The 12,300-nt window shown below is 43.6% G+C and overlaps 1 long non-coding RNA gene across 1 annotated transcript; it reads right to left on the bottom strand.

Moving 5' to 3' along the window:
- Positions 1–3,459: 3,459 nt before the first annotated feature.
- Positions 3,460–10,532, bottom strand: LOC121625932. Its single transcript, XR_006007929.1, has 3 exons — positions 10,145–10,532; positions 6,187–6,239; positions 3,460–3,709 (listed from the first exon to the last, which is right to left on the bottom strand). It is a non-coding gene; the product is annotated as an uncharacterized LOC121625932 (long non-coding RNA).
- Between the last annotated feature and the right edge of the window lie 1,768 nt (positions 10,533–12,300).

Below are 12,300 nucleotides of genomic sequence, written 5' to 3'. Positions count from 1 at the left end.
GTCCAGTGTCAGGAGGTTAGAGGAAGGTGTGGCCTTTGCCTCCTAAACTGATCTTTATGGGACGAGCAGTAAACCAGATGATATAACCAGACCACGCTGACAGGGACATGCTCTGCACAATGCAGGAGCCTGTGAGCCATGTCATGTTATCCTATTGGAAGGCTAATTAGCAGGCTGAGGTGGTCTTTATCAGGCTCATATTCCTGACATTTCTTTACAGTTAGCTTTTGCATATTCCACATCTTTAAAACGTTGCTTCTGCACTTTGCAGATATTTCTTTATTATTTGCATAACTTAGCAAAGGAAACCAATGTAGGATACGTTTTTAAGTTTTCCTTGTTAAATGAGTGTGAAACCTTAATGAACATTTATGTATTTTTAATGACAGGTGACATACAATTGTTCAGTTCCGATTCAAATGCACTTTTTGACTGGGCCCAAAACATTTTGCAGTTATGAAACACTCAACATTTTTCTGCAAATGATGAATAATCTCTGTAAATGCATCTTCAGGTGTAGTTTTTTTCTTTGCTCCATAGTCTTTATAACCTCACAGCCTTCTGTAAAATAAATCCTGCAAACGAGCACTGAACTGTGCACTGCCAACATGTAATATCTGGCGCCATCTACTGTGTATGGGTTCACAGCAATGTGTCCCCACACTGAGGTGAGAGACTGTCTGGGGGTATTTGGCCATCATCTTGTCATCGTCCACAGTGAAGCTAGACAACAGAACTCTTCTGAGGATGCTCAGTGTGTTTTCACACAGACAAGTGGGAGGGTGATAATTTATGAGTTTTTTTTGCTGGTACCTCAGCACCTGGCGTCTTGTTCCATCTGTGAGGGAAAACGCACATGCTCATGTTTTTTGAATTAGAGACAGTCTGAAGCTGAATTGAGACGGTGTGAACCAGATATCAGCTTTGATCAAGTTTGAGAGGCGACTTGAAAACTTAGCTCAAAGCCTGTGACTACACTTTGAGGTGTGTTACAAAATTAACATTTGTTCCGACACCACTTTGCTGCAATCAGTGTTATGGCTCTTCTTTGTTTACTTTGAATTTTGTAGCTTCAAATGGTTTTCTAGAATTTTCTTTTCCTTTGATCCAGCACATTATCGACATCGTGCATGGAAAAAGCAATTACCTTTGTTTGAAAGGACAAAAAGTAAAGACAAAGGATGCACAAACTTCCAAAAAAGTTGGGACGCTGTATAAAACAAACAGAACGTGATGACTTGCTAATCCTTTTGACATACACTCAACTGAAACAAGTACAAAGACAATATATTTAATGTTTTTGCCTCATCAGCTTCATTGATTATTGTAAATATCTGCTTATTCTGAATTTGATGCAGCAACACATTTCAAACAAGTTGGGACAGGAGAAACAAAAGACTGGGGAAGTCGTGGAACGCTCCAAAAGCACCTGTTTGGATCATTCCACAGGTAAACAGGTTGATTGGTAACAGGTGATTGTATCATGATTGGGTATGAAAGGAGCATCCTGGAAAGGCTCAGGGGTTCACAAACGAGGTTGGAGTGAGGTTCACCACTTTGTGAACACGTGATTGAATGAAGGATGTTACTGCATGGGCTCAGGAACACTTTCAAAAACCATGCAAATGACTACATTTTGTTTTTATTTACATTTTACAAACTTTCTGGAATAGGGGTTGTAAATATACATGTCTACATGTTCAGGCCTGAGCTACAGAGACGTTTAACTTCCGCATTTTGAAGTCAAATGAGCTCCTAACGAGGATTACAGAAGAAGAAACTATTCAAATAACTAAGCCTTTGCTGCTGCCCCTCTGGACACTGAAAGGATCAGACTAGAGTCATTGTTTGTTCATACACTATTTCTTATCAAGTCTTTATTTATTGGCAAACAGTAACAGTACAAAGTTAAAACACTAATAATGCAAAAAACAAAACAAAACACAAGCCTTTCTTCAAGTGCATTTTCCATGTATCCATACATATACAGTATCTGTGAAGTGATCAATGTTGATGCTGTTGGCACCACTCACCCATTCAATGAAACCTCAGAAATCAAATGTTAGCACTCAGTCTGTCAGCGTATCCCCAAGTCGAAGGTCGCCGTGTGCTCCTGTGATGTATTGCTGCCCTCCAGGGAAGGCAGTAGGTTGTATAGTTAGCTCCTGATGGGGTAAAATCACAACCCTGAAACCACACAACCTACTACCTCACCCTGTACGAACACCATAAGACACCCGGGCGGGTAGGAGGAAGATCTTTGTCTGAAGCTTTGTGCAAAGGTCACATCTGCTCACCGTGTAAATGAAAACAGAACTACTCAGCCGTCATTACAGCAAATACAGCAGGGTTTAAAATGATAGCATTCGAGTTAAAATGTCACATTTCACTACAAGTACAAAACATTATTCAAACATCTGTTAATGGAGGCATTTTGTTAGAGCATTTGCAAGTATAATAAGCACATTTAAAGTAACACTTTACCAGACAAAAGTTCTGTATGAGGTATATTTCAGTAAGGTGATGAGTATCAGTTCAGAAACACACTGAATGTACACGATATATGAGATCATCTGTGACACTGCTCTCTAACTTATCTGCTTCTCCTCGGTATCAGTTCCTTTCTAACTTTAATTTAACAAGGGGTGCAAGACTGCTGACGGAAGAGAAAAGTGGTGAAGTTGTATTTCCACCGTCGTGATGCCGATGCTGCTGCCATCACAGTCGCTCCAGGAAAGACAGTAAGTTGTATAGTCATCTGACAGTTTGGGAATGACCCTAAAACTATACAACCTACTACCTCACCCCAAAGGACAGTTCATCTCCTGCAGGCGTCGCTCGCGTCACGTGGCTGACGGTCGACCTGCCGGAAGACACACTCAAAGCGACAGACGGCGCTCAGAAAACCAGGAAAACACACATGAAAGAAAACAAATCAACTGTAAAGTGTGTGTTTATAGAGAGGCTTTTTTTTCATACTGCATGTTGATGTGATAATCGATACTTAGACCTACTCTTTCCTGAGCGCTGAAATATAATAGCTGCATTTGAAAAAGCAAGTAAGTGGGCCTTTGAGTTTGTTTTGTTCCCAGGGTCAAGAATAAACATGTATTATTACTAGATGATTGCATTAAATATTTTGTGAGTAGACATTTTATTCATTTAAAACACAGATGGGCCTCAGGGACTTTTCAGAACTTCAAAAAACTGAAGAAATTCAAATTAATATATAATAATGATAATTCAAATCATTCTCTATCGCAACACGTTCGTCAGGATGTTTCTGCAGTACACTTATATTTTTGATAATTTTCAATTGTTTTTAATTTAACTATTATAATATATCGATGTATTTTAGATATTTTAAGCAAAAAAAAAAACCTTACTCGATAATCAATGTCCCAAACTTTTTTTAAATGACTTCTAAATGAGTCACTGTATTTATGAAATTGATACGTTTCTTTTTATCACTTTTTGCTTTTACTTTTTCTGGTTGTTTTTCTTTCTATATTCACAGAAAACCTAACCTGACGTGAGAGTGAACTAACCAAGCGCCATCATTTCTTCGCACTTTAATTGTTGCAAATGAAAGAAAGCCGTCAAAATACTTCCTGGAAGTCACTTAGGCCTGACAGGTCACCTCCTCTCCGCGGCGGCGGCCTCAGGCCTGTGCGGTCTGTCAGCTCGCCTCCTCTCAGGTTTCCTCGGCCTGATGGAGACAAATGAGAGGAGAGAGTGAGCTGCCGGCGGGTGTCGAAAGGTCACACTTTCACCTCGTGCCTCACACGTGAGCGCCGCGTAACGACCGCGCTCCACTTTGAGCCTACGCAACAAACACAGACAGCTCTACCTGTTGGAGTGTTTGTGTGTAAAAGCCTGCGCACGAACACATGCACATGAACACACACGCACACAGAGCGAGAGTGTCTCCTACCTGTATTATTTATGAGCAGCCTGTTTGGCAATCTGCATGTTGTTACCTGGTGGCTTGGGTAACACCTCTAAAGTGAACGAACACACCCACGGTTGATAAACGACACCATTAACTTTCAACTAGCCAGTTAAACCCTCTGCAGAAAAGCTATCGTGCTTCATTTGCAGCCTGTTCGTGTGCGTCACAGGAGGACCCGGCGCAAATCGGCGTCCATCTGTATGTGTGCGAGTGGCTGAAAGGCCAAACAGGTTGTGGTTGTTTCAGGGAGTTTCCTGAGTGAGGAGGGGGAGGCTGCGGCTCTGCTGCGGTTTCCCCCCCGAGCCGGGGAGCGACGGGGGAGACGTGAGGAAGCGAGGTGGGGTCCGGCTTATGAAAGTGAGTCACTGCCTTAACTCCTCACACGCACACTGCACGCACGCACCGGTTTGCGGCTGTTTTATTGCAGGTCGGTTATCCCATAAATGCCACACAAATCTCTACACGAGCCACTTAATGTCCAAGCCTGTGAGGTATATAACACTTCCACTGCTAATATGTGTAGGCGAGGTATCAGGTTTGCACAGGACAAGGGTTGATTCATGCAAATTACAGAAAACATAGTTTCTCCGTTACCTCTGGTGGCTTCTTGTCGAGATCGAGATTAATTTCATTTATTTCATTTAATTCATCGTTGAAAAGCACTTTTAATTGAAACTTCTTTCTCCAAAAGAAATACTCCGTATAAAACCCACTCACAGCTCGTTATGTGGAAAGGAGTCTTATGAGTAAAAGGAGTCTTTCACTGCTGTGAACACTACAAACAGCGTTCTGTAACCCTAACCCTGCATTGTGTTGGGGTGAAGGCAGGCACCTCAAGACCTCCACAGCTAGAAATGACGAGAGGTAATGTAATTTGTAATGTGGGTGAACTAACCCTTTAACACTTGCACACTGCTTAAAATATCTAAAAGTGTTCAATTAAAATATTGAATTGCTGGTCTGCACATTAGCGGAGGGATAAATTAATCCTGTATATTTTAAATTTTTTTAATTATTTTAGAGACTGTATTTAAAACCTGTTCAGAGTGTGTTATCATATTAATACACTCCAAAGCTGCCTGCATGAAGTCAAAAATGTAATGGTGTCATTAATTATGAGAGGTGTGACTGACAGCCATGAACTGTTGGACAAATTTCCAAAAGAGCATTCGTCCAACGTTTGGATTCATGGCGCCTTGAACCATAAAACTGTGTTAAGCTGTCAAGAATGAGACTCTGAGTTAGTTGAGATTAAGCACTCGACTCTTTGAAGTGAGTGGACTCTGCCGAGAGGATCGGAATAAAAACGTAAAATCAGCAAAGCTGTTGTTTATTTTTTTTTTTTACAATCTGTTTGGTGTGTTTTTCTTCTTTTGTTATTTTAACTTTCATGTATCGGCACGCTCGGTCTCGTTGCTGGAGACATGGAAGATTAAAAACAATGTGACGCAAGACAAAAACCTGTGTCCGTGTTCGGCTGCGGAGTCGTGCCGTGTCCACAATCACTGTAAACATTCGTGTGTCTTGGATTTACGTGTCATTTTAGTGTATTTAAAACAATAAAAGTCACAACATCTGAGCACTACTCTCGCCCTGTGAAGGTGTCTGGTCACTCCGCCTGCAGTTGACCACTGCCACCAACAGGTGTCATGTCTCCCCAAGTACGCAGGGAGAGTGTGTGCGGAGCTGAGCTCCCGTGACAATGAGGCCTTTGTGCAGTTCCGGGTGCCAGCCGGTGTGCCCTCGTGTACTGTTTCCCTCTAATCTTCATTTGACCTTTAGGCTGACGGCTTTTCTTTCCCCTTTTTTCCCCGACTAATTTCCTTTGAGGAGATTATCTTTGAGCCGCACCAGAGACTTACTGATTCAGATGACATGACACACACAACGCGCCGGGCCCGGGTTTTGACGGGACGCGCCGCTTGCTGCCTCCGTTGCCGCTGTGTGCTGGGAACAACGTGAGCCGGATTGTGTTCAATAAACTAACGACTAACTGTGCTAATTGTGTTGTGTGCCTGCGGGCCGCTTGGAAGAGGGAACCGGAGGATGCACATCTCCAGCTACATCTAAATGATTTCGACTCTGACAATTCAGCAGTGTGATGGCATGCACACGCACGCACGCACACACACACACACAGTTAAACGCATCACTGAGTGTGAAGTAAATATATACTTGGATAATACAGAAATACATTTGAAAATGTTGAAAATGAATAAAATCTTGAAACTCACCTTGATATTTTGAGGTCTGACCAACAAAATTAAGCCATTCCTAAATAATGAGCCTGCAAACAGAAGAGAAAAACAGGGACGTAAATACAGTTATATTTACACACGCCCATATCTACACACACACAAACACACACAAAATACTGTGCAGATATATTCACAAAACACACACACACACACACACACACACACACACACACACACACACACACACCAAGGTGTCCATGTAGCCTCAGGTCATAAACCTGCCAAGCAGCTACTTGAGTGTATCATTAAGGCTGATGTAACATATGTTAGAGTGATCATGGCTCAGAATACTGCAGCTGAATTTAGACTGGATAATTATATTACCATATACTGGCCAGTGTTGAAGAAGCTGCAGATTCATCTCTCCCTTTGCTTCAGAAAATGACCAGTGGGAATTACATTACTGTGCAAATTACTGCAAATGAAGCCGTGGCTTTTTGTTCTACATTTATCCAGATTTTCTGTCATTTTCTTTCTTGTCAATATTCATTTTTACTCTAAAAATTTAAAAAGTGCTTAATCTATTAAAAACGTAAGAGAAAAATGGAACATTGACAAACAAGCATCAAATTAAGTTACAAATAAAATCCACAATTTTTTACTAAAATATTTTTATGCTAAAAAATAAAAATATATTCTTTGCACATTATATAAATAAATATTACAGCCCCTCCCCTCTCTCTCTCTCTCACACACACACACACACACACACACTATTGTAGAAAAAGTTTTGTCTTCTATTATAAAGTATAATTAAAGAAATTAAATTCAATATATATAAAAATATATTATGTATATTCTAAGAATGAATTATGCACTTATTTTTACACGAGAAAAAAATAAACTATAATCTAACATCATAACACTTTTTAAAAACGGCAAAGTGTATTTAAGAAAATAAAATAATACAAAAATACATTTTAAAATATATACATTTTATAATTTAACAATCAGATTTTAGAGTTTGAAACAAAGCCATACATACATTCATGTGAAAACCACACAGACACAACAAACACACACACACACACACACACACGCACACTGAAAGACGCACACTGAAAGACTTTGTGTTGCTGAACCCTTACAAAATGAAATGTTAGATTTTCCCACGAACTTTTGTTTCTGCTTCATTTAAATTCTTCCTGCAAAACAAAACCTTATGACTGACTCACACTCTTACTTTCTCACACACACACACACACACACACTCACAGACATTCTCACACACACTGAAACAAGAGGTGTGTCCGAAATGTAACTGAAAGTGTAACACCTCAAATTCGTCTCATACCTCATTTACCTTCCTGCTTGCTGCTTGACAAATTAAAAGGCGCTTTTCATGGCGAACTGCTGAAGTGCCAGCGATTCGGATAAAGCAGTGTCTCACTCCATCTTTAAAACTGACACGCTCTGAATAATAATCAATATTTTAAGTATGTCTCTGCGTGCTTTTTTAAATGAGTCCTTGTGCCTTTTCACTGCAAGTGTGTGTCTCTGTATTATACTAAAATGCACCTGTGTGTGTTTGAGTAAGACTGTGTGGCCATCTGTAATGTGGCCATCTGTAATGTGTGCATTGTGTGTGTGTGTGTGTGTGTGTGTGTGTGAATGCTCAGAGGAGGAGGCTGTGCCCTGCACTCCTTGGGAGAGGCGTGGGAACCCCATTCATCTTAGGAGCCAGGGTTCATTGTGGGGTACATAGCATCAAATGTGTCTGGGTGTTTGCCTGTGTGTGTGTGTGTGTGTCTGGTTCAAGATGTGGTGTGATGGTCTTTGTGCTAGCTTTCCCACTTCCTTGTGTTTGGCTGTTTTCTGACAGTGTGTAACACATCACATGATATGCTTTTATAAACCGGGCTTGTAGATTCGATGTGGAGGCAAAATCTGCAATTTCTACGTTACTTTTTTGGCTTTAAAACAAAAAACGATGCAGGACTCCTCAGCGGTCTGTCGTTAAAGGTGAGACAGTATTTTGAAGTGCGGGAAATCAGCGTGTACGATATAAAATCACACGACAATCTGCACCTCACTGCCATCTTTGCGTGAAAAATAGATTATTTTTATGAATTCCAAAATCTAACTAGATGTTTTCTCATCTCCTCCGGATTAATTATTCTTTCTAAGACTGGCAATATTTTGAGGAATTATACCGTACGACCTTCTTGTTATCCGTGACATAAACACACCCGACAGATACTATACAGAGACTATTAACTTTCAATGTTTTTTCAACAGTTACTGAAACGATCAACAGTTTCCAAGTTATGAAGCGCTGTTGAAGCGCGCTTCTCGCTGTTTGGGTATTATAGCCCCGATTCTGAGATGGATTAAGCTGGAAAGGAAGGAAATAGAAAAGAAGGGCAGCGAGAAATCAAAAAACAATCTCATCCCTCATTTGACTCTGCTGCAGCACCTTATGAGCCGATTGGTGTTCAGTAGTGACGTCTGCCTTTTTCAAATGCTGACGTATTAACTCGTAATATCAGCGGGCTGGGGGTCTCAGAAGAGGGGTCCGGACACACCTAATGCGGGAAGTTCGGGCTTTCCTGCTGCGGTGACAGTGATGGCGGAGCTCGCGCAAGACCCTGTAGTGTGTAACGTAGGACGTAGGTGGGATGACTAGAGCTATCTGTGATGACTCACGCTGCCTCCACTCCTACCTATTGGTCATGGCAGACTCTGATGTGCTGAGGTGTTCAACATGAAGCCATATCGACAGGCAACGTGGAAAAAAATGTCGGATTTTTCAATTAGCGCTGGTTCAAAAAACTGATTTATGGGTGACAATTAAAAGATGCCACACTAGAAGGCATCTACGGGGGGGTGTGGCGTATTGATTTTTTTAATTATGTGGAAAATATGACATTAAAAAGACAAAATTAGAGCCAATATTCTTCCTCAGGGATGAAGAAGGGGTGATAGTAATGCTATTGACAACATCACTTTTATTAATTCTTTACAAAGCATACCGCTCTATTCCCAGTAAATACACAGTCCAAATACTGTGAATTTAGGTTACATTGCCTTGAATTTAACGAGTCTTCAAACTGTATGACCGATCTAAAGAGAGAAATGTCTGCAGATGAATGCCTTGAAGCGTTTTTCCTGTTTACGCATATTAAGGAAAATGCAAGAAATGTAAACGAACACTAATATTTGAGACACAATAGTTCTAAAGCATAATAAACGCTATGTCCAGAAGGCCTGTTCGAGCTATATCCACCGTACGTGTGGCCACGTGTCAGCGATGACCCATTTTCAAATGTTTAACCTTCTATTACAAACAAAAAACCTCGCTCATATTCACCGAGATGAGGTTTTAATGAGAAAAGTCGTTACGAGAATCACGGTTAATAGTTTTCTGATAGCTGACCAGGATAGAAAAGGGGAGAGAGACACAGGGAGAGGGGGAGAAAGAGAGAGAGGGGGTGAGAGAGAGAGGGAGAGGGAGCGTTGTGGTGGGGCTCGGCCTTGTGTAGCAGGCCTTGTCTGGCCCTCGGCCCAACATTACAGCACTCGTCCCTCTCTGCTCCCTCCAAAACCGTCTCTCTTTCACACACACAAAAGGCCGACCTGGAGTGCAAAACTGCAGGTAGGAACGCACCAGAGGAGAGATTAGCTCGGTTTCGTCTGAAATTCAAAGCCCGTGCCACGTTTCCGCCCCCCCCCCCCCAGTTTGCCTATATTCAGTTAAGCCTCCTGTCTCTGGATAGTCGTGTCGCCCTGAAGGAAACAACACCCAGACTTAAACACACCAACATGGAGATCGGGTCAAAACGAAGCTGCGCCGTGGCGCCGGTTTCATCTTCGCATTTCATCGTTTTTCGCAAAAGAAAACCTCTGCATGTGTGCATGCTTCACACACACGTACGCAGGCATACACGCACACACACACACTTACCTCCACACCCACACACGCTCTCTGACTTACCCAGTGAGACTTTGAGGCCACTGGCACACACACCGCAGTCAGGCAGCTATCCGGGGTAAAGCGCCGAAATCTCCGCCGCTCATTGTGCTCGATTCCCTCCTAGCTGTACGCAGTATGTCCACATATCCTCTCTGTAGAGAAGGGCAGAGAAGGAGCTCGGATTCAGTCACACAGCTCTGCACTCCCTGCAAGGAGTAGGCGGGCACGCCAACGAGAGCCCCATTCAGAGTCCCACAAAGTGCCAGCCTCCCCGTCCGCCTCAGCGCCTTGTCTATATGTCTGTCTGCCCATCTGTCTGCCCCCCTGTCTGGGCTTTACCCTGTCAATCTGGCCACCTTAACCCAAACCCTGCCTCTAAGCCTCGGGTAACCTGCCTCACCTCAGCTAACTTGCTTTCTAATATTTGCAAACCGGCTCCCCTCGCTCTCCCCTGTCTGCCACCTCCTAGTCTGAGACTGTCAGGGCTCGCCACAATAAGGAGGCCATGTGGGTTTCCCATGGAGTCGCGTGTTCCTCCCGTCTGGCAGTTAACAAGGCTTTGAATGAGGAATGTTAGCAAACAGAGCCGCTGAATGTCGGGTGAATGCTAAGCCAGGCAGCCAGTCAGATTGCAGCACTGGCCCGGGCATATGAATAATGCAGAAGACTCACAGGGAGGAGAGGAGGCGAGGCTCCGCCTCCCACTGCCCCTTCCCAACTCCACCCACCCCTCCTTCTTTTCCCCGCTCGAAACTCAAATGCCTTCACGGGAGCAAGGGAGCAGAGAAGGGGGGAAAGAGAGGATTCAAGATCTCTGCTGCTACTCGCTCATGCAACGAAAAAAAAAAGTCCTGCAAGAGGAGAACGGTTACACATGTGCACACATGTTATTACTACAAATCACTTCTTGAAACATGCCTCTTTTTGCCTGTCGTTGGGAACTATCTCACTCTTTTTTGGCTTTTTGTGTCTTTTGTTTGGAATTGGCACCTGTCCCAGAAAAAGCCCCGTCGCTGCTCCGCCCTCGTGCTCCCCTTTCAGTGGAGACTGCCCACGACAGAGAGAGAGAGAGAGAGAGAGAGAGGGGAGGAGAGAAAGAAGGAGAGAGGGAGAGAGAGAGCGTGAGGAAGAGAGGGTGGGGCAGAAAACCCAAAAGAGGGAGAGGTTTAGAGATGGAAAGGGTGAGGAAGGAGGAGGGCGAAGGAGATAAGAGCACAGGAAAAATACACAAGAAATCATCTGTTGAAATCAAGACATGCACACGTACATGCACAGGTAGCGTGAAATCAAGCAGCTGGTCAAGCACCACGCTTGAAAACTGCTGTCTTCGTCCTCAGCTTCGGGGACGACTCACGAGAGAAGGAAGCATGGCGAGTAAATCTAGAAGCACGTGCTCGAAAAAGCCTTCGCATCACGGTGGGGTAAAAATCAAAACCACTGATTCTAACCCGTCCAGTTTAACTCTACCGACAACGACCCGAAAGCAGCAAAAAAAACGGCCGAATGCATGAGATCGGCGCCCGCCCGCTGAAGAAAACGGGGGTCCCGGAAAACATCTTCGCAAATGGCGCAGCGATGTCGAAGTAGGAGTAAAGCAAAGCCACTTGTTGCATGATATTGAGGAGCAGATCTTGCAGAGAGGCGAGAGCAGGCAGAGGGTTAAAATCCTGGGACTGGGAGTAGTAAAAAATCCCTCCCTCTTTTGGCACAGAGTAGCTAAAGGGGAGGGCCCGCCTGTAGAAATAGCAGCAGAGCGTTTTTCCCCTCTCTCTTTTTTTTTTTTTTTCAGAGCTGCAGCGTCCTAGTCTACCCTCTCGCATGTGGCCGGGACCCAGGGAGAGAGGAGGAGGAGAGCGATGGATAGAAAAAGAAGCAAGAGCCGGGAGGGGAGGGGGCGAGAGAGGGAGGGGAGAAGAGCTGTGAGTGGAGGAGAAAGGGCTCAGCTGATGATGAAACAGGGACGTGTGGGAGTGCGTGCGCACTGCGCGTTTTCATCACCGGCGTGACGTGCGCATGCACGAGGCGGGGTGGGGAGGGAGCTGGGGGGGGGGGGCATACAGTGCACTTCTTCTGAAGAGGAGAGTCACAGCAAACACACACACACACTCGCAAATGATTAAAGGATTCTGGGACAACTTGCAACACCTAACTTTGAGAATCATGGAAAAGATTAACAA

This window comes from Chelmon rostratus, chromosome 22 (genome assembly GCF_017976325.1).
Source record: "Chelmon rostratus isolate fCheRos1 chromosome 22, fCheRos1.pri, whole genome shotgun sequence".
Lineage (NCBI taxonomy): Eukaryota > Metazoa > Chordata > Actinopteri > Chaetodontiformes > Chaetodontidae > Chelmon > Chelmon rostratus.
The sequence above is the reverse complement of the archived record's forward strand: the minus strand, read 5'-3'. Positions and strand labels throughout refer to the sequence as shown.